At 43.1% G+C, this 23,501-nt stretch overlaps 1 protein-coding gene and 1 non-coding gene across 2 annotated transcripts in view; both read right to left on the reverse strand.

The window, feature by feature from the left end:
- Positions 1-23,501, reverse strand: part of LOC126198608 (protein unc-13 homolog B) — a 450,615-nt gene that overhangs the window by 334,755 nt on the left and 92,359 nt on the right. The gene's annotated exons all lie outside the window — the stretch shown is intronic.
- Trnat-ugu (transfer RNA threonine (anticodon UGU)) lies at positions 22,995-23,069 on the reverse strand. The gene has a single exon. It is a non-coding gene; the product is annotated as a tRNA-Thr (tRNA).

Here is a 23,501-nt window from a genome sequence, read left to right on the forward strand (position 1 = left end):
CTTTTCATTCTCTTATAATCTTATCTGGTTTTAGCCACCACAAGAATTGTTATGTTTCTTGTTATTCTTGTGTTTGGAAATTGGTGTACACCAAGAAGGTATTTTAGTTAAATAAAGTGTGCTCAAAGTTAATCATTAGTTCTCTCCTGCCAACTGCAGGACAATACCGTTACTGGCAACAAGGATAAAACTTTTGTTTTTGAACGAAATGGCCTCCTCAGAGGAGTCCTTGATGGAAACTGTACAGCAGATTCAGGCAGTGCTCACAAGGTCAGATCATAGCCTTCACTCTCCGGTGTTGCAAGATAAAGCTCATAGAGTTGATTTCATCGTGGGTAAGTTGAACACTTTTCACGTGGCTCCACCGATGTTTCCAGCTTTAGATAGGTCTGTCGAATCATGGTCAAATTTTGTTGAACTGTTGGAACAACATTTACTGGCACATCATGAAATCCACAACAAAAATTGAAGTCAGTCCTTCCCCCCCCCCCCTCTCCACAGCAACAGTTGGTCCACAGGTGTTTTGTTTAATTCAACAATTGAACCTTGAGCAGCCCCCTCGCAATCTCTCATTTACCCATATTAGGGGCTGCCTTTCTGAGTACTGTGACACACAAATACATGACACCTTCACCCGTCAGACTTCCTTTTCTTGTTGAAAGTCCCCAGGTCAGACATATCGGGAATGGATTACGATGCTCCAGGGTCTCTCCTGCAATCGCAAATTCCAGTGTGCCAATGTTGCCTGCAAGCAGTCTTATGCCTCTTTGTTGATTCATGATATGGTGGTGTTTCATGCACCAGACGAGTGTCTTTGTGTTGATCTTTTGAAGGTACAGGACCTGTCTCTTGACACCTGTCTGCCAATCATTTGTCCAATCTCACCGGCTACAACCAATGTGTTTTGATCCAGCCTGCTTTCGCGGCTTGCCAGTTGGGTAGAGCCAAGCAGGAGTCTCGTCGGTCCGTTGGTACATCCCATGACAGAAAGTCTTTGGCCTGTTTTCCACCATGTCCCAACTGTTTCCAGCGTCACCAACAGTCAGACCGCCCCCATCAGTAGACAAGGTGTACGGCTTGCAGCCAAACACGCCATATTGCTGTAGTGTGTCAGGCTTTGCAGAAACATTGTGTAGATGCCACGCTTCCTGTGGATGCACAGGCTCATCACAAATCATTACCACAGGACCTGGAAGTCTCGCATTCCACTGATGGACAAATATTCTCCATCATTCTCCAATTGGGAGCCGTTTCCTCCTTCCCTTGGAGGTCACGCATATTTCTGTGGTCTTCCAAATTGACATGGCATTTTCCATTTACATTGTGAATGGTGCCACATACCAATGCTTGGGCTCGCTGTCTTTGTATCCATATGTAGTTTCAGTAATCACCACATATCAGTCGACAGCATTTTTTTCAACACAAATCTCTTACAACAGTCATTCCTTCAACACTCAGTTTTTGATGGTTGGCTCCTCAGTGCTACTAACCTTCTGAGTGTGGACACTTTTGATTGTCTGGGTTTGTCAGTGCAGGATGAGGAACAAACAGTTTTGATCCCGTCCTCGGATACCCTCCTCACCCAATTGCTCAGCAAATACAAAATGTTGTTCTCATCCTCCACACTACGGGTTAAGAGTTTCACCGCACATGTTCTGCTTCTTCCCTCTGCTGTCAATCGTTTTTTAAGGCCCACCCAGTCTCCTTTGCTCTCCGACACAGGCTCCAGGTGGAATTTTGCCACATATAAGACAGAGGCATCCTTGTTCCATTGAGCACAGTTGCTCGGTGATGCCTATCACGTTGGTCAAGAAGCCAAACAGTGCTTTATGCATCTGTGTGATTTTGAGGTCACAGTAAATTCTCAGTCTGACATTGATGCATATCCTGCCCCATGTGTGGATGACATACTCCCTGGTCTTCCGTGTTCAACCATTTTCATCAAAATTGATTTGTGCACACCTCCTGTTGGACGAGGAATCACAGCAGATCCTAGTCATCAATACCACATGTGGCCTTTTCCGGTACAACCACCTCCCGTTTAGCGTTGCCAGCGTCCATGCCACTTTCCAAGATTATTTGGAACACCTCAGAAGTCAGGTACCCAGTGTGGCAAATTATCTGGTCAATGTCAGTGTCGGTGGCTTGTCTGCGGTGGACCTTTCAGACAAGCTGGATATGCTGTTTCCGAGGCTAACTTGCATTGCCGGAAAGAAAAGTGTGACTTCTTTGCACACAAGGTCAGTTATCTCAGGTTCACGACTGATACCCTTGGCCTCCATGCCTCTAAGGAGTATGTCAAGGTGATTCAAAATCTGCCTCCTCCCAACAACGTTAAGAAACTACAATCCATCCTCAGTCAAATTAACTGTTATCGACATTTTATACCCCACACTGCCAAGATTTCAGTGCACCTGACTGGGTTGTTGTGCAAGGGTGTGCATTGGCTTTGGCATGTGACATATGAGCAGGCTTTCATAAGTCTCAAGTTGGCTCTTTCCTACCCCCCTCATCTGGCCGCTTACAACCCTTCACTGCCCCTCATCATTGCTGCCAATGTATCAAACTATAGCCTGGGTACGGCCCTCTCACAAGTATTCAACAGTGTTCGGAGGCCTGTAGCTTTTCCATAAAAAAAATTGGCAGGCGCTCAAACCAGATACAGTGAAATTGAAAAGAGAGCTTTGGCACTTGTTTTTGCCCTGACAAAATTCTACAATTTCATGCATGGTCATCATTTCACTCTGCAGACCGACCACAAACCTTTGCTTTCTTTGTTTCACCCTGGTACCGCAATGCCCACCTGGACAGTGCACTGCCTCCAGCATTGGGCACCCTTTCTGGTGACAATCGACTTTGATATTGCGTATTGCACCTCTGTACAGCACTCAAATGCCTATTTCCTTTCCCGGCTGCCAGCTGGGATGGACCGTGGGTTTGACGCCTCGCACTTGGTTTGTTTCCATGTGGAATCAAATGTGGACACAGCTCTGGATGCTCTTCCATTTGATGCTGTTGTGGTCCAGCGGGCCACTGCTCAGGATTTGACACAGCAAGCTCTTCACCACGAAATCGCTGTGGGCTGGTCAACCCAACCAACTGTCGTAGCATCTGCGATGTGGAAGTCCAGCATTTTTGGGATCATTAGCACAGTCTCTTTTTCTGCAGTGGCATCATCCTTTTGCATAAGGATCTAGATGTTCCCCAAGTGGTCATACTAAATGCATTACGGAGCCGTGTTCTTGACCTCTTCCATGCTGGCCATTGGAGAATCATCCTGACCAAACATCTGGCCTGCCAACACCTTTATTGGCGCGGCTTGGACAAAGACGTTGCCTCTCTTATTTCGGCCACATATTTTTCTTTTTAATTTTTTATTTTTTTTAGGACTCTCAACTACTAAGGTCATTAGCACCCTGTCACAAAAGTTAATCCACTAATAACGTAGAAAAAGGCAAGGGGGCAGGGGGCAACACCAGGAAGTACTTACAAAGACGCAGATAAACAAAATAAAAGAGTTAGATCTCTTTGGCCAAGTCCGTCAATGTAATAAAACTAAGGACACAAGCAGTTGCTCGAGCGTCTTCAGCTAAAAGTTCTTGTAAAGTAGACGGCAGACACAGGACAACACAAGATTGAATAAAATGGGGACAGGACAATAAAACATGGCGCACCGTCAATGGATGACCACAGAAGCACCGCGGGGCGGGGTCACCGGACAACAGGTAGCAATGGCTAAATCGGTAATGCACAATTCCCAACCTGGCCAAAATGACCTCCTCTCGCCAGGAAAGGCATGAGGAGGTCGTCCAAGACGTCACGATCGGTTTGATGGCCCTAAGCTTATTTTCATGGATTGCGGACCAAGCCTCATGCCACAATGATGAAACATGCCGGCAATGAACCCCTCTAACATCAGTTTATGGGACACAAAAGGAAGCTGTCCGAGGCAGGAGGACAAAAGCCTTGGCTACAGCATCAGCAGCTTTGTTCCCAGGCACACCAACGTGGCCAGGAATCCACAAAAAAAGGACATGAGCGCTGGTATCAGCTAGCGACTGGAGGGACCATTGAATGGACTGGAGGGACCATTGAATGGCGCTCAAAGAATCAGAGCAGATGGCACAGGGAGAATGACGATGGCGGCGGATATACTGAACAGCTTGATAGAGAGCAAAAAGCTCAGCTGTAAAGCTTTAACACTGGTCAACAAGCCGTTATTGAAAGGTATCATCCCAAACAACAAAGGCACATCCGACGCCAGCCATCTGTGTAAATAAAGATGTTATTAGCGAGCCTCGAACGAAGTTCGACAACCCTTGAGTGGTATATCGAATCCGCGGTCCTCTCTTTTGGGAGTGAGCTGAGTTCACGGTGAATGCAAACCTGAGCCTGGAGCCAGGCCTCGGGCTCTCACCCACTTGAAAAGTCGTAGGGAGGGTAAAACAAGTTGCTGAAGCACGCAATGAAAGCGAACTCCAGGAGGTAACAGTGCAGAGACATACAGCCCATATTGGCAGTCGAGAGAGTCGTCAAAGAAGGAGAAATATGACAGGTGGTCAGGCATTGAGATCAGCTATCAGGTGTACCAACAAAGCAACATATCGTGCCGGTAGTTTAGCAGTAATGCTACAGACTCTCAACAGGGCTGGTGTAGAATGCTCCAGCTGCAAGACGTAACCCCTGATGGTGGATAGAGTTGAATGGCGTAAGATGGACGGCCGGGCAGAAGAGTAGACAAAGCTCCCATACATACTTCAGCTTTGATCGGACAATGGACCAATATAAGCGAAGCAGAACCATTCGATTTGCTCCCCATGATGTTCTGCTGAGAACACAGAGAACATTTAGGGAACAAGTACAACGAGTAGCCAAATAAGACACATGTGGAGACCAGCAAAGTTTCCTGTCAAATGTAAGACCTAAAAGTTTTGTTGTCTCCGCAAATTGGAGAGCAATGGGACCGAGATGTAAGGATGGTGGAAGAAACTGTTTGTAATGCCAGAAGTTCATACAAACTGTCTTCTCACCAGAAAAATGAAATGAGATGAAATGAAATGAAAACCGTTAGCGACATTCCAGGAATATACACTCCTGGAAATGGAAAAAAGAACACATTGACACCGGTGTGTCAGACCCACCATACTTGCTCCAGACACTGCGAGAGGGCTGTACAAGCAATGATCACACGCACGGCACAGCGGACACACCAGGAACCGCGGTGTTGGCGGTCGAATGGCGCTAGCTGCGCAGCATTTGTGCACCGCCGCCGTCAGTGTCAGACAGTTTGCCGTGGCATTCGGAGCTCCATCGCAGTATTTAACACTGGTAGCATGCCGCGACAGCGTGGACGTGAACCATATGTGCATTTGACGGACTTTGAGCGAGGGCGTATAGTGGGCATGCAGGAGGCCGGGTGGACATACCGCCGAATTGCTCAACACGTGGGGCGTGAGGTCTCCACAGTACATCGATGTTGTCGCCAGTGGCCGGCGGAAGGTGCACGTGCCCGTCGACCTGGGACCGGACCGCAGCGACGCACGGATGCACGCCAAGACCGTAGGATCCTACACAGTGCCGTAGGGGACCGCACCGCCACTTCCCAGCAAATTAGGGACACTGTTGCTCCTGGGGTATCGGCGAGGACCATTCGCAACCGTCTCCATGAAGCTGGGCTACGGTCCCGCACACCGTTAGGCCGTCTTCCGCTCACGCCCCAACATCGTGCAGCCCGCCTCCAGTGGTGTCGCGACAGGCGTGAATGGAGGGACGAATGGAGACGTGTCGTCTTCAGCGATGAGAGTCACTTCTGCCTTGGTGCCAATGATGGTCGTATGCGTGTTTGGCGCCGTGCAGGTGAGCGCCACAATCAGGACTGCATACGACCGAGGCACACAGGGCCAACACCCGGCATCATGGTGTGGGGAGCGATCTCCTACACTGGCCGTACACCACTGGTGATCGTCGAGGGGACACTGAATAGTGCACGGTACATCCAAACCGTCATCGAACCGATCGTTCTACCGTTCCTAGACCGGCAAGGGAACTTGCTGTTCCAACAGGACAATGCACGTCCCCATGTATCCCGTGCCACCCAACGTGCTCTAGAAGGTGTAAGTCAACTACCCTGGCCTGCAAGATCTCCGGATCTGTCCCCCATTGAGCATGTTTGGGACTGGATGAAGCGTCGTCTCACACGGTCTGCACGTCCAGCACGAACGCTGGTCAAACTGAGGCGCCAGGTGGAAATGGCATGGCAAGCCGTTCCACAGGACTACATCCAGCATTTCTACGATCGTCTCCATGGGAGAATAGCAGCCTGCATTGCTGCGAAAGGTGGATATACACTGTACTAGTGCCGACATTGTGCATGCTCTGTTGCCTGTGTCTATGTGCCTGTGGTTCTGTCAGTGTGATCATGTGATGTATCTGACCCCAGGAATGTGTCAATAAAGTTTCCCCTTCCTGGGACAATGAATTCACGGTGTTCTTATTTCAATTTCCAGGAGTGTAGATGGTTTAGACAATGCTGAAGACAGCGCTCCAGGAGACATGTTCTCTTAGCACTGCAGTAGATCGTAAAGTCGTCCACGAAAAGGGAGCCTGAAATTTCAGCTTGAAGGCAATCCATTATTGGATTAATAGCTATGGCAAAAAGGGCCACACTCAAAATGGAGCCCTGGGGCACCCCATTCTTCTGGCGAAAGGCATCTGACAAAACAGAACCCACACATACCCTGAACATTCAATCCATTAAAAATGCAGTAATAAAAAGAGGGAGGCGACTGCGAAGGACCCCAGTGTGCATGGTGTGAAGAATGCCCACCCTCCAACAGGTGTCGTAAGCCTTTCCCAAATTGAAGAACACAGCCTACGTCTGGCGCTTACGCAAAAAGTTGTTCATAATGAAGGTTGACAAGGTAACTAGGTGGTCAACAGCAAAGCAGCACCTACCAAAGCTACATTGGACATTGGTAAGGAGGTGTCGATATTCAAGGAGCCAAACCAATCGAGAATTTACCATGCACTCCATCACCTTGCAAACACAGCTGGTGAGGGAGATGGGGCAATAACTGGAATGAAGGTGTTTGTTCTTTCCTGGTTTGGGCATGGGAACAACAATTGCTTCACGTCAGTGTGTGGGAACATGACCTTCAGTCCAGATGTGATTATAGCTGCGAAGGAGAAAGCCTTTACCTGCAGGAGAAAGATTCTTCAGCATCTGGCGAGAGCACTTTCGAGTTCCCACACGGTGAAGGTGACATTGTAACTTTCACAATTCAATGACTGGAAAGAAGGTGGCCGTGCCTCCACTGCTTGTTTTCGTGGGAGGAAGGCAGGGTGGTAATGGGCAGAGCTTGAAACCTCCGCAAAAAAGCAGCCGAAGGCATTTGAGATCTCCTCAGAATCCATAAGGACTTCATTCGCTACAGTCAGGCCAGAAATCGGGGAGTGGAACTTGGTGCCAGATAGCTGGCACAGGCCACCCCAGACAACCGAAGAAGGAGTAAAACTGTTGAATGAGTTGGTGAAAGCCACCCAGCAAGGCTTTTTGCTGTCTTTGATAACACGACGACATTGTGCACGGAGTCGTTTGTAGTTGATACAGTTCGCCATCGTAGGATGGCGTTGGAAGGTGCATAAAGCACGTCGCCAAGCAGGAATAGCATCACTGCCCGCTTTAGTCCACCAGGGGACTGGGACTCGATGTGGAGAGGAGGAAGTACGAGGGATGGAATATTCAGCAGCAGTGAGAATAACGTCCGTTAGGTATGTGACCTGACTATCGCAGCTGGAGAAGTTTTGATCATGGAAGGTCGCCAGGGAGGTGAAAAGCCCCCAGTCGGCTTTGGAGATGTTCCAGCTAGTGGAATGTGGAGAAGGGGTGTGATGCAGGAGATGGATTATGCAGGGGAAATGGTTGCTCGAGTATGTGTCAGACAGAGCATACCACTCGAACCGACTTGCAAGTTGGATAGTGGACATTGAGAGGTCCAAGTGGGAATAGGTATGTGTTGCGTCCGAAAGGAAGGTAGGTGCACCAGTATTTAAGCAGACTAGATTCAGGTGGTTGAAAAGGTCTCCCAAGAGGGAGCCTGAGAGGCTGGAGAGCCCCAAAGGGGATGGTACGCATAAAAGCCTCCAATCAGCAAAAATGGTGTAGGAAGCTGAGCAATCAGGTGTATCATGTCTGCCCTAGTAAAGGCAGATGATGATGGAGTGTAAACAGTACAAATGGAAAATGTGAAAATGGGGAGAGTAATTTGGACAGCAACTGCCTGTAGATCTGTGTTCAATGTGACTGGACCGTAGTAGACATCATCCCAAACCAGCAACATGACACCTCCATGAGCCGGTATACCTGCCACAGGGGGTAGGTCAAAAATCACGGCGGTATAGTGTGCCAGGTCAATACAATCACATGGGCATAACTTCATTTCTTGGAGACCTACGACAAAACAATCGTGGCCAATACAGATCAACATCCACAGCTGCTGCCTTCAGAATAGACTGGATTTTGTCGCCAGTTACTGCGACCTCATCGTCAACAAGAATAAAGGCGGAGTAGATGCACGCTAATTCAGACTTGTTAGACATGATGTCCTTAGTATCTCCTTTGCTACCTAATTTCAAGTTCAAGTCCCCAAACACGTCTGGCAGCACCCCTGCACCAGTATTTTTCACGACCAGATGCAGCTGCTCCATGGGAACATCTCCACTTGGATTCTGCAAGGCCATTTCATGGCTCCCAGTGGCTGCTCCTGATCGACTCCAAGTCTGGATACCCTCATGTATCCTGCACGATGAACAGCACTTCTGCTGAGACTATAAAAATTCTCTGGAGCCTCTTTGGTGTCGAGGGACTTCAGAAACAATAGTTATGGACAACATTTCACAGTTTACTTCAACCGAGTTTATGCAATTCTGTGCTGCCAATAAGATTTCTCTCATCCACAGTGTCCTGTTTCACACTGTGTCAAACAGCTAGGCCAAACATTTTGTGCAGATGTTCAAGATCCAGCACTATAAGCTGTTGAGCCATCAACCACTGGAGGAGGCCATGCTTAGTTTTTTGGCTACATACCACGCCACAGCAGAGATACTTCACGTCAACCATTCTGCTCTCCCTCATCTGTCCTTGATCCCGAGATTTCTCACCCTCCCATCCCCACACTCCAGCACACTACTTCTGCGTCGGGCAGGAGGTGTGGGTGCGGATCTTCTCTCACCCATGGACTTGGATGCCTGCCATCATCGCCAAGCTCTACGGCTGGGAGATGTCATCTCTATGGTGGGCCAACAGTTCCACCACCCACCCACACCTCAACTAGCTCCGCTCCTATCTGGTGGACCACGATGCCCCAGGGGAACTGTCGTTGCCTGTCGCCAGCTGCCCTGTGATGGAACTTCCACTTCCCCCTCTGCCTCAGCCGTTGCCTCCACCACCAGCTGCCCCTGCTGCATCACCGCCTCCAGCCCCTGCTGGCCATGAACCTATGGATGTCAACCGGGATGTCCCTACTCCTATGGACGTTTGTGGTACTATGTATTATTTTTTTCAGAGGAGAAATGTCGTAGCAGCTCCTTATCAGTTAGAGGGCTCGCACAACAGACAAGCGAGGTGGGATGCCCACCTCCCTTCAAGAGCTCAGATCAAAACATCACCAGTGGATGTAAACATCAACAGACTTTCTGCACAAACATGTCACTACTCCATTAAAAGCCATGTAATAGAGCTCGACCAATTGGAACTAATGTGTCTACGTGTAGCACTCTGCTGAATCGGTGTCATAAGCACGCCAGCAGAGTCAGACTGGCAGTGTCTACCTACAGCTAGGACAGCTCTGGGCAATACCTATGCTGGCCCTAGCCTAGCAGACACTCGCCAATAGTCTTCAGTAGAAAATAGTATTTTGGTAATTATTTCCTTTCATTCTCTTGTACTCTTATCTGGTGTTTGCCACTGCAAGAATTGTTGTGCTTCTTGTTGTTCTTGCATTTGGAAATTATTGTACACCAAGAAGGCGTTTTAGTTAAATAAAGCATGTTCATAGTTGATCGTTAGTTCTTTCCTGCCAACTGCAGGACACTACAAGCAGCACAAGGTCAATGATATAAAGTCAGTTCATAGTAAAAATATATGTTTTCATGATAAGTCAGGTATATACATAGTCTTTAACAATGATTTTCTGTGCATTGCTGGTGAATTAAATGAAAAACTTAGTTTCTACAGGGGATCACATAACACGTTTTGGGAAATGCCTTTCTGAAATTGATGTCTGAAGTACTCCTCTGTGTTACTGACAAGGGGGAGATTGCAACTCTCATGGATATGGTGAAGTGCCTAGCAGAATATTAAAGTACTGCCTGCACATGTTAGCCCTACACTTGTCAATATTTGTAATTTTTACTTCAAGGATGGTCAGTTTCCTGAATGATTAAGGTACTCAGTAGTAAATCCGCTTTATAAAAAGGGAGAAACATAATGTACACAATTATAGACCTATTTCTATGCCATCAGTGTTTGCTAAATGGAAAAGGCTGTGTATGTAAGAATGTTAGATCATTTTATTTCACATAATTTGCTACCAAATGCACAGTTCAGTTTTAGAAGTGGTTTAACAACAGAAAATACTGTATTCTCTTTTCTCTGTGAGGACTGATTGGATTAAACAAAAGATTTTGAATGCTAGACATCTTTTTTTATTTAACTAAGGTGTTTGATAGTGTTGATCACAAAATAATTCTCCAGAAGTTGGACCATTATGGAATATGGGGAGTAACTCACAATTGATTCACTCACCTCTTACTTTAACAATAGGCAGCGAAAGGTGATTATTCAGTGTTGAGAATGGCTGTGATGTGGGGCCTGAGTGGGGCATGGTCAGATGGGAGGTGCCCCCAGGGATCAGTACTGGGGCCACTCGTCTTCCTTATTTTTATGAATGATATGCCCTCTAGCATTACAAGTAAATGTTTCTGTTTGCTGATGACACTAGCTTGGTAGTAAAGGATGTTGTGCACATCATTGGCTCCATTTCAAATAGTGCAATTTTTGCTATTCGAATGGTATCTGAAGTAAGTGAACTTTCGACACATTAATTATTTTCATTTGCTTATGACATATGGTATTATACTTTGAGGTAACTCTACCCATTCTCAAAAGATATTTTTGGCTCAGAATCGGGCAGTCAGGCAAAAAGTGGTGTAAGTTCGTGAACCACTTGTCGATTAATGTTCACCAGTCTGGGTATTCTGTCATTAGTCTCTCAATATATATATATTTTCTTTATTTTAGATCCTTGTTAACAATATTAACTTATTCCCAGGAATTAGCAGCTTTCACTCAGTTAATACTAGACAGAAATTCAGTCTGCATTTGGATCACACTTCCTTGACTCTTTTGCAGAAAGTTGTGCAGTATATTGCTGCATCCATTTTCAATAAGCTACCACAAGAATTCAAAGCTATTAGCAGTAATCCACGCACTTTCAAATTGAAACTGAAGAGTTTCATCATGAGTCACTCCTTCTATTGTGTAGAGGAGTTCCTTGAAAAATTAAGCTGATTCCTATGTTAGATTGTTGATGGCATTTATATATAAACTTCTGACTTGTCTGTTTTTGGTTCATAAACATTTTATTTTATCTGTTATTAATTTTATGTTGTAATTTCATGTACTGACATGTTCCATGACCTTTGAGATTTGCTCCTCAATTTGGTACTACAGAACTAAACAAGTAAAATACAATAAAATTACCAGTTATGATTCGCTTAAGAAACATCCCATTCTCATTTGCGCAATCCAAAAGCTCTCCACAGATTGCAAGGTGAGGGTCTTTCTGGTCTTGACTCATGATCCATGGGACCAACTTGGCGGTAACATGATGAATTCCAAGATGCTGCGTAGGATTTCATGGCATGATCCAATTGAAATGTTACATTATTCTGCAATCTCTCAGGCAGTCAGTCTTCGATTGGCACACACAATTTTATTGACATTCCTGACATGAGGTTTGTCGGTAGATGTCGAAGGACATCATGAATGTGGGTCATCTTTAACTTCTGTTTGGCCATTTTTAAACCGTGTGAACCATTTGTAAAACCTAGTAGGGTTTAAACACTCATCACTGTAGGCTTCCAGTATCATCTGGTGTGTCCCTGTAAAGGTTTTCTTGAGTTTTATGAAAAATTTAATGTAGAAGCATTGCTCCTCTAACTCTGCCATCTCAAAATTCACAAACTGTGTGACACATTCTAATCAATATAGCATGTAGCAATAACTAACAAACATACAACGATAAAACTCCTGGCATTTACACATAAAAAAAGGCTTGTACAGAGATACCAACCACATTTTGCTCCAACACACCACTGGTGCAAAATTATGAATGTTCCAGAATATTTTGAACATACCTCATGTATACGTACAAATTCATTAACAATCATTAGAATCTCATAAACATCATGTGTATGTTAAAACAACCAGTTCTGTTTGAAAAGGTCTTCCCACACCTTCCTTGCTATATCAGCCTGGTTCTGATGCTTTCCCTATGGTTTTGTCTCCACTTGTGGATCATTCTGATCCTGGGTCTGAGTGAATTGACCCTCTTTTCTAACTTTCCACACCGTACCCATTTTGTCTTTGAGGAAGGAACTAACTGTTCTGAAAGCTAGAACAGTTTTTGTATTTCTATATTTGTCTATTTTCAGGACTTAGAATTCAACATCCTAATAGTAGGTACAGTCTAGCCATTCCATCCCATAGTACTTTTATAAATAATGAAGTGGCTGACAATAACACTCACTCATTATGCTTATATTTAAATGGTGATACAAAATTTTATCATTACCAAAACTGTAGCCATTTTGAATGAACAGTTTTGACTTTCCTGATGTGTATTTCTCTTCTGTTTGGTTGACTATCAAAATGTTTTTTCAACACTGTTCTAAATTTCAATGTTAAAATTAGATGTAACATTAGGTACACTGCTGGATATTTTTCCACGTGTCTACTGATGGATACCCACATTCATTTCCAACACCTGCTGGTGCTCTTTTTTTGTAAGAAACAACATCCATCAGCCAACATTTATGACAAGAGGAGATCACATGAGGCAAGTGAGTTCTTGGAAGTGCTCCAGAACTTCAAGGGTTACTGCAGAAAAAAATTAATGCTTTGCTTTTTCACTCCTTCTATAAAAGTGCTGGAGCACTGTCATCATGAAAGGCTCATCTGTTGTTAGGTATCAATTTTGGATCAATGATTCAACAAGGTGGGGCTGTGACCAAGACACAGGATTTACATTCAGAAATAACACAGTTTAAACTCTCATATGTCAGCGTAAATTTCAATTACTTTGGACAGATGTTGGAACAGTGTCATGACTCATTTTCTTTCCCATCCTTTTTAATTTTTATCTTTACCCAAATTAGGTTCATGATTCAGCAAAAAGAAAGATTAAAATTCAAAGTCCCATCAATAAAGGCACAGAACCCACTCAATAGCCATCAAAATGATTCTTTACATACAGGAATTTTTCGACTGCTACTGGTGCATTTTTATCTTTATATGTACTCACTTATCATTTAGTTAGTCAGTTGGAAGATAACAGTAATAAAATTTATCACTTCAACAAAGCAATTCCCATAGGAAAATAAGTTACCTTTGATTTTTTCAACATTTATTTATATTAATAAGGCTGGATTGAAGTGTGCTACCCAATCATCTGTAAAGATGTGTTATACTCAAAACAAAGTTCCTTCACTTTAACCTAATGTCACAGAGTAGCGTGACCTGGTGTTGGAGAAAGGTTGATTTCCCAACACACAATGCTTTCTGTACAGTATCAAGACTTACTTCAGTGACTGACAAAGTTTGTCCAAAAAGCTGGGCTGTTGAGATGAAAGATATGACTCTACAACTCTGAACTGTCTTATACTGGAGATTAATGTGAACTATATTCTATGAATGCTGCAAATATTTCAGCCTTTGATAAAAGCTTGGCCAGAATGCAATTCAAATGCATCGAATGGGAGCAGCAATCCAGAGTGAGACAGGAGAAGAGGAATTAGTGCTGGCTTGCAGAGTGTGCAGGGATTAGACGTGGTGGGCCAAGGCTGCCAGACACAATGTCGGGAAGCTGTGGAGGATGGAGGGGGGGGGGGGGGAGGGGGAGGAGGGAGGGGGAAGGAAATGGAGAGTGGAAAGGAGAGGAGCAGAGAAGGGGAGAAGACATCATGGGTGTGTAGGGAGAGAGCACCACACAATTTGAGCAGCACACAATAAGAGTGAGGGGACACGAGTTGGGAGTAGCTGCTAGGACAAGAGGAGATGGAAACTGTTAAGTGGATAGTGGTTGTGGAGAGGGGGGAGGGCATTAGATTTCTATTCGTTGAGACAGGGATGATTTTAGGAGTGGAGCATATGTTGTAAGGACAACTCCTAACTATGCAGTTCAAAATAGCTGGTGGTTGAGGACCATGTCCAGATAGCCAGGGTTGTGTAGCAGTCATTAAAATCAAGCATGCTATGCTCAAGTTGGCCCACTTTGTTTTTCGACAGTTGGGTGGTGGCCATTCATCCTGGTAGATTGCTGGCTGATTACCATACTAGTATAAAAAGCTGAGCAATAACTGCAGCAGAGCTGACATATAACACAGTTGCTTTCACAGGTGGCCAAGCCTCTGACAAAGCAGCACAAGCCTGTGGTAGGACTGGAATGGGAAGTGCTGGGTGTGTGGATTGGGCAGGTCTTGCACCAGTGTCTTCCAAAAGGATATGATTCCTGTGGCAAAGGGTTGGGACTGGGAATGTCTTGGCATGGACCAGTATGTTATGGAGGTTGGATGGGTGATGGAACACCACTTAAGAAGTGATGGGAAGAGTCCTGGGTTGGATGTCCCTAACTGCAGGGCATGGTGATTGATAATCCAAGCCCTGAAGAAGGATGTGATTCACGTGTTCCAGTCTGGAATGATGAAAGGGATGCTCTTTTGTAGCTGGTTCTTGGGGAGTGGTGGAAAGATTGTGGGTGTGTGGAAATATGGAACACGAAATCGGTTTCCAATCTAGGTATGGGGGATAGTGCCTGTCTGTGAAGGTCTTTGGGATACATACAGCATACTGGGCAAAGAGGTCCGATCATTGCACATGTGCTGTCCCCAAGTGACCAGCCGGTACAGTGGGGATTTTTTGGTGAGGAAGGGATGGCAGCTGTTGAACCCTCAGGTACTGTTGGTGGTATGCGCATTTTGACAGCTCTCATCAGTTATATAAGTTCCAATGATGTGCAAGGCAGTATGTGTGTGTGTGTGTGTGTGTGTGTGTGTGTGTGAACCCTCAGGTACTGTTGGTGGTATGCGCATTTTGACAGCTCTCATCAGTTATATAAGTTCCAATGATGTGCAAGGCAGTATGTGTGTGTGTGTGTGTGTGTGTGTGTGTGTGTGTGTGCGTGTGTGTGTGTGTGTGTGTGTGTGTGTGAACCCTCAGGTACTGTTGGTGGTATGCGCATTTTGACAGCTCTCATCAGTTATATAAGTTCCAATGATGTGCAAGGCAGTGTGTGTGTGTGTGTGTGTGTGTGTGTGTGTGTGTGTGTGTGTGTGCATGAGTCTTTAGATAAAACATGTACCAACAGTAAACGCCTCAACATACAAGTACTCAATTAAGAGGATTATGCAAAAAGGAGCCTTGGAGTTGACAGTCAGAATTTTTTAAACTATTACAGACATGTTCTTCAACAGATTCAGAACCATTAAGGTAAATGCCTACAAATTTTAATTAAAGGAACATGACCCTTTTTTGTGAGCTGCACTGCACAGCTTTAACTGTGATGAACAGAGTTCAAACTGAAATTCAACAGATGACAGAAAATGGTACTACTAGAAAGTCTGAAGCTAGTGAGATAGAGGGAAGATGCCCTTGAGTTAAATGAAACACCACAAATGAGTGGTATTGTAAGTTGTTTATAGAAATTTATATGATTTACAAATTGCAAATTACTTACCATCTCCTGTTTAACAAATGGTTTTTTGCAAACTTATTTGGATGGACAGGCAAAGAAATATATAGTTTTGTTCAAGAGAATACAGATCATTCCATAACTTCGAAGTCCTACAATATACAGTCATACATATAAAGATGAAATACTGGAACAAATATCTATATCAACGTCTACATTATTACTTTGCTATTCTCAATAAAGTGCCTGGCAGAGGGTTCAATGAACCACCTTCAAACAGTCTCTCTACCGTTCCACTTTTGAACGGCGTGCGGGAAAAACGAGCACATAAATTTTTCTGTGCGAGCAATGATTTCTCTTATTTTATCATGATGATCATTTCTCCCTATGCAGGTGATGCTAACAGAATGTTTTACAATTGGAGGAGAAAACTGGTGATTGAAATTTCAGGAGAAGATCACTTCACAATGAAAAACGCCTTTGTTTTAATGATTGCCACTCCAATTCATGTATAATGTCTGTGGGACTATCTCCCCTATTTTGTGATAATACAAAACGAGCTGCCCTTCTTTGAAAGGGATTACATTTGTGGAAGTTTCTCTAGCTGGTGTTCAATGTTGTTCTTGATGAACCCTTCATTTCCCTCCTCTCTCTCTTACTCAGTTGTATATCCTTGCATACTGTGTCATTTAAATGTGGCCATCTCCATCAGATGGGTGACTGAGGATAATACTACATCCAATTTGTGTCTGTGTATACATTCATTTAGAGCCTCCCCCCCCCCCCCCCCCAGCCACTCCAGCAGTATTCCAAACACATATTCAGAAGTGTCTTATTCTTGCAGTGTTGCTTATTTTTAGGCACTATGAATGCTTTAAATATCCCCTACATCAGCATGAGAATAGCTGTTAATATCTAAAGTAGTTTTGAATGCTTTAAATATTCCCTCAACCAGCATAAGAATAGCTGTTAATGTCTAAAGTAGTTTTGTTAGGAGTGATCTTATAGTAGGAATTTTTGGTGTGTGTGAAGTGTTAAAAATGCATTGGTGCTGATGGCATCTGCTTCATCCTAGGTGGCACAACCTCAGCATAAGCTTTCGGTAGTCATCACCTGATTGTATTCTATGCTAGGCCTGACAGTGTTGGTCTTCCCATGGTTATTTGGGATGTCCTCTGTGGCTCTCTGCTGCCATAGGCTGGATTGTTCTACAACTGTTTTTGTTCATGTTGTACATTGGCACTGATTAGCAAATTTATACTTTTTCATTAGTGCCTGGTACACACTGCACCTGCACCATGAGCTGAGTTGTCCATGCCATGGTTTGTACACATTGCTTTCACTGATTGTGGCATTTAGCAGACTTTAAAGAACTGGCTGTTTGCTTTACATTTCACACACTGCTGTGGCATGTGGTACTAGTCTGTCATGTGCTCAAATAGTTGAAACTTTCTGCTCTGAGATATTTAGTTTCAAAGTCTGTTCTTCAATGGTGAATTAATCAGTCTGTTTGAGCTTTTCAGTTCTTCTGTCCTCATTTTTAATGGTTTGTGTCTTCATCAATATGAGATTTGCGTTGTTTTTCATATTACATTGAGCTGAAGTCCATTTGTGTTGAATTATCCTCCTCTACTGAAGATTATTTGTCCATCTGTTTGTCATATTGTGAAGTTGTCTTCAAGTTCACTTTTTTCCATTGTCTTCCTATTGTCTATCCATTTCTTTTTCCTCTATGTATGGTTCTATCTTCCAAGGTAGGACTTTTTCCACAATGTTTCTTGTCTTGCTAGTTCAGTGAGCATCAGAGCTTATTTTAATACTCCTGCACTAAGTTAATTTTGGAAATAAGCACAACCATGACAATTTGCTCTCTTCTTTACTACATCAATGTCAGTCCAAGGTGTTGCTATTATTTCATTTCTCATTCATACACTTGTTGTGTCCTCTCAATCCTATCATGGAGGAAAGCCTTTATGGATGTGTAACAAGTTAAGTTATCAGTATGTGGACTCTTGACTACACTGACGTTGGACCAATTCAATAATTTTATAAAATATACTTCCTGGCAGTCATGAGTAGAAAATACTTAAGAAAAGGAACAAAAATTTGTAAAACAATGCATGCACCTAGAAAAACTGTTTTTAGTAATGTAATCAGGAAAATGTTTCTTTCATTACAATTTTTAAATAAATGTATTTTGTCAGTTTAATTGCAAAATCTTATGGGTTTTAAATTCAGACTATCCATTTTCTTTATAAATTATTACCAGCTATTTTCATTATAGTGTATGTGGATTATTTCTTACTGGTTAGCAAATATATTTTAAACAGAATGTTTCCAGGTCAACTGATGCAATAGAACAAGAGATTGGACATGACCGGGTTCACTTTGATTCAGTTTTTGAGGACTCATCTAAATATTGGGTATCAGTAAATTCCTACAGTTACAACTAAAACAAATATTCAAGTTCAGGAAAGATGCTGTCACTACTACCTGCACAGATATGTTAGTGCACTGATGATTACAATATCTGTGTTTATACAGTGTCCTTCAGGAATGCACATGTCTGAAGGAACAGACATTGTTCTCTATGATTATAACTGTTGTAAATATTACAAAATGGTTTTCTGTTGTTAATATCATGAAATGGTTTTGGATTTGAAAATTTGTGCTCGACCAGGACATTGTAATGATATATGAGGGTATTTCGGAAAGTAAAGATATACCTTACGCCAGAGGAACAGAAGAGTTTTGGGGAGCAAGTTGACAACACTGGTGTTAACCTCGAACCGTTAGCTTTCTCCTCGTGGTCTTTCAGCAGTTGAACGTTGCTTCTGGTTGGAGTAGGTCGTGTTTAAAATGGCTCCGCTGACTCAGAATCCCGCCAAATGTGAAGTGCGCTCCGTCATACGTTTTCTTCATGCAAAAGGTAAGCGACCGGCGGATATTCACAAAGAAATTGTTTCTGTTTATAGGAACATTATGAATCGACAAAATATAATGAAATGATGTCGCCATTTCTCTGAAGGTAGGACCGATGTTCATGACGAACAAAGAACAGGTCGGCCATCTGTGATCTTTGATGCCCTCCTTCGGAGAACAGAGGAAGCAATTCGTGCAAATAGATGTCTCACATTGAAAGACCTGCATCAGATAATACTGGACATGTCAATGACAACTCTTTATGACGTTGTGACTGACAAGTTAGGGTACAGGAAATTGTGTGCGTGCTAGGTTCCAAAACTGTTAACAGAAGAACACAAAAAGGAAAGGATGGGCTTTGCACTCAACTTCCTCACACACTATGCTGAAGCAGGTGATGAGTTCCTTGATCACATCGTGACAGATGACGAGACATGGATTTATCACCATACACCTGAATCCAAACAACAATCAATGCAATGGCGCCATTTGAATTCACCAAAAGCCAAGAAATACAAAATGTCGATTTCAGCGAAGAAAATCATGGCTTCGGTTTTTTGGGACAGATAAGGCATTCGTCTGTTGGAATTTATGCCCCCTGGAATGACAATTAATGCTGCTGCATATTGCCAGACTTTGAAACGTCTTCGAAGGGCAATTCAAAACAAATGCAGGGGAATGCTGACAAGTCGAGTCCGCTTGCTTCATGACAACGCTCGGCCTCACACAGCACTTGTAACCAAAGCACTACTCAAACAATTCAAATGGGATGTATTGGACCATCTGCCATACAGCCCAGACCTTGCGCCCACCGACTTCCATGTCTTCCGTAACCTGAAGTCACATCTTGGTGGAAAATCACTCCACGAGGATGAAGAGGTCAAAGATGAAGTTGAAATGTGGTTCCGAGAACAGGTGGTAACCGCACCAACTTAACAAATGTTTGGATAAAGGGGGTGATTATATCGAAAAATAACAAATAATCTAGTTAATAAGATGTAACTGACATTTTCTAAATAAATGTTCTATTTAAGGACTGCGAGCCATTGTATCTTTACTTTTCAAAATGCCTTCATATACAGGGTATTTCACAATTCATGTTACAACACACTTCTAGAGGTTGTAGAGGGGATTTAGTAGATCACATTTTTCTGGAAATATCACCCAATTAAGCTACAGAGTGTCAAAGTTACAGGCAGTGGCACCTGTAAATGTATGCATCTACAGGGTGACTCCACGATGATCTTACAAACTTTCAAGGATAATGGAGATGGATAAGTGTATCAATATGAGGTAAAGGTCCCTAGTTCAGAAATGAATTAGTAAAAAGTTACAAGCGAAAATCATTCTGATACCTCTGATAATGAAATGCATGTACCAGTAATGTTTTGCTAAAAATGTAGGATATGCAACTTTCAGAGGCAGTAGTATGGATCAAGACAAGAGAAAATGTGCAGTGAATGTGCACCCTAAAAGGTATACTTGAGTAGCTATAAGCCCTTCTTACCCTTGCTAGTGTGAAACACATCTCCTCCATTTAACAAGTGCTCACAGCTCTTAAAGTACGCATTTTAGAGCCCATGTTTACTGGACATTTTTTCTTGTTTTTGTTCATATTACCACATCTGAAAGTTGCCTACCCTACAATCTTAGAAACAACAGTACTGTTGCATTTATTTCACTGTCTGAGGTATCAGAACAGTTTTTGCTTATAACTTTTTACTTGCTCATTTTCGGTACACAGACCTTTACCTCAAACTGGTACAGTTATCCTTCTCCATCATCCTAGAAAGTTTGTAACGTCATCATGGAATCATTCTGTACATACTGGTGCCTATAACTTTGATACTCTTTTCTGTTATTGGATGACATTTCATGACAACGATTCCTGTTTAAAACTTGACCTACTAAATCCCCTCTAAAACTTCTAGAAGTGTGAAACATGAACTGTGAAACACGCTGTATATGCCTCAATGGGCGAAAATGGCAATAATAAAATATTCATGAAATATGTTAGCATAAGAGTTGCGGAGAGTGTGACATATGGAGGTTGGATTGGTCCTGTAGGCATGCATGCACAGCCAAAATGGTTGAGGTGACCACAGCACAAATTGTCATGTGTCTCAAACAACTAATGTCAATATGTATTCATAAATTGCAAATTCATTTTTTTAATATTTACAACAGCTGTAACCATCAAGAACAGTGTACTGTAAAGATACAGAGACGGTATTAACACAGACATTGTAACCATCAATGATGTATTTATTATACATGCCGTGATTGGCTAAAATGACAACAATAAATTTTTGTCTCTACTTGTAATGGAATCACACAATGATGAGTGCAAGAGTTGTGGACAATGTGACATATGGAGGTTTGGGAAAGCCCTTGAGATGTGCACATGCAGCCAAAGTGTTAACGTGACCATTTGCATTAAGCAGGAAATACAGGTTAGAGTCCTGGTCCGGCACAAATTTTCACGCGTCAGAAACAGGTTCCTTCTACTTCAAAAAATACTTTGTGTATGTGTGTGTGTGTGTGTGTTTGTGTGTGTGTGTGGAGGGGGGCAGGGGGTACTTTAATCATAGGACAGGCACTTTCTGTGTATTACTCATATGATCAGTTATCTAACTTCTCCATAGTGTCAAAGGAATCATTGGATATAATCAACAGGCTTATTTAGGTACTATGAGAGAGAGGGTAAACTATTTTTTTGTAAAAAATTAGTTGCCAATGTGGACAATGAACAAGAAGTAATTTATGTGTTACAACATATTACTATGGGATTACCACTACACGAATGGCTGGCACACCAAATGATGTGTGAGACTGTGTGAGCCAATACTATCTCAAATACTGTGGGCAGTATCAGAACAACAGGAGAAGAAGGGAAGGGAATGAAATGGCTATGGCAACAGAAGACCAATGAGAGTGCCTTTTATAACAGCACATCGCCTGCAGTGTCTCTCCTGGGCTCAATATTTCTGCAGCAGGCTTCTAACAACTTGTTGAGTCCATTCCACATCAGGTTGCTGCACTATGCCCAGCAAAAGGAGGTCCAACAGGATATTAGGAGGTATCCCACCTCAGTGTAAACTGAAAACTCAGCATACTCCAAAAGTAGTTATTGATGTTGGAAGATATAAAGAACCTGCATTGAGAATACAGACAAATTTCATAATATGAGAGCTCCACTCGCAGTACCTGAAGAACTCAGCTAGGGCTCGGTCAGCTGTTGTTTCCATTTTATCCACAATATTTCAAGAAATTGGCAGAACACCCACAAGCAAACCATTAATCAAACCCACTGAAAAAACCTGAGAAATCAAGAATAGTTATAGGTAGCAAAACATCTGTGAGCACAGATTCAATAAGGGGATATCTGCTTATTTTACTGACTTTCACTGTATTGTAAATGCCGCATATGATAAAGTAAGTAATATTTTAATATCTTACAGAAAACACCATTTCGTTCACCAAATTCTGGAGAGGTGAAAATTTGTGAAGCAGCACTATGGATAATCCCCAAATAAAGAATTAATGGGAGTATACATTCATTTGTTGCACTAATAAAAATGTCATTGCATTCACTATTCAGTCAGAATATTGTGCTGATGACACTGGAAGAATATGGTTAACAGAATCACAGGTTGTATATTGTTGGTGCAGCAATAATGCCCAATTATTGGTATCAAACATATAAATTTTTGTTACTATCTACCCTCAAGAAGGCTGTAAATAGATCAGTAAATATGATTTTATCTGATTTCTAATTAAATCCACAATTGCTCCACTGGAAACAAAGATGACGGAAATAACTGCAAATATTTGGACACAGATAATCTTGTACCGGAGTTTATACAATGTTTCTTGACAGAAAGAAAGATGGAAAATAAGCATGTAGGTTTATTATTTTAACTGCTGACTTTCAGTAAGCAAATGAAGTTTTATAAACCTATATATGACGGTAGTATCTGTTCTTGAAAGAACACATACCACGGATGACCATGCAGCTTTGCTAGAAATGAAATGATAATTAAATGGACACCCTAGCTGCAAACAGGCGTTCATGTACTTCATTGGGGACACGTTGAAAATGTGTGCCCCGACCGGGACTCGAACCCGGGATCTCCTGCTTACATGGCAGACGCTCTATCCATCTGAGCCACCGCGGGCAAAGAGGGTAGCGCGTCTGCAGGGACTTATCCCTTGCACGCTCCCCGTGAGATCCACATTCCCAACATGTCCACACCACTACATTCGTAGTGTGCCTAATAGATGTTTTGCCCATCATACTCCTTACTCGTGGCAGATTAACCTACCAAGTCTCGTACGAGTTCGGGCATAGCGTGTGCGTTCGCACAAGAAGGTCAATGGCCGGGAAGCCATATTTTAACTACATATGACGGTAGTATCTATTCTCGAAAGAACACATACCGTGGATGACCATGCAGCTTTGCTAGAAATTAAATGATAATTAAATGGACACCCTAGCTGCAAACAGGCGTTCATGTACTTCATTGGGGACATGTTGAAAATGTGTGCCCCAACCGGGACTCAAACCCGGGATCTCCTGCTTACATGGCAGACGCTCTATCCATCTGAGCC

This window comes from Schistocerca nitens, chromosome 8 (assembly GCF_023898315.1).
Source record: "Schistocerca nitens isolate TAMUIC-IGC-003100 chromosome 8, iqSchNite1.1, whole genome shotgun sequence".
Lineage (NCBI taxonomy): Eukaryota > Metazoa > Arthropoda > Insecta > Orthoptera > Acrididae > Schistocerca > Schistocerca nitens.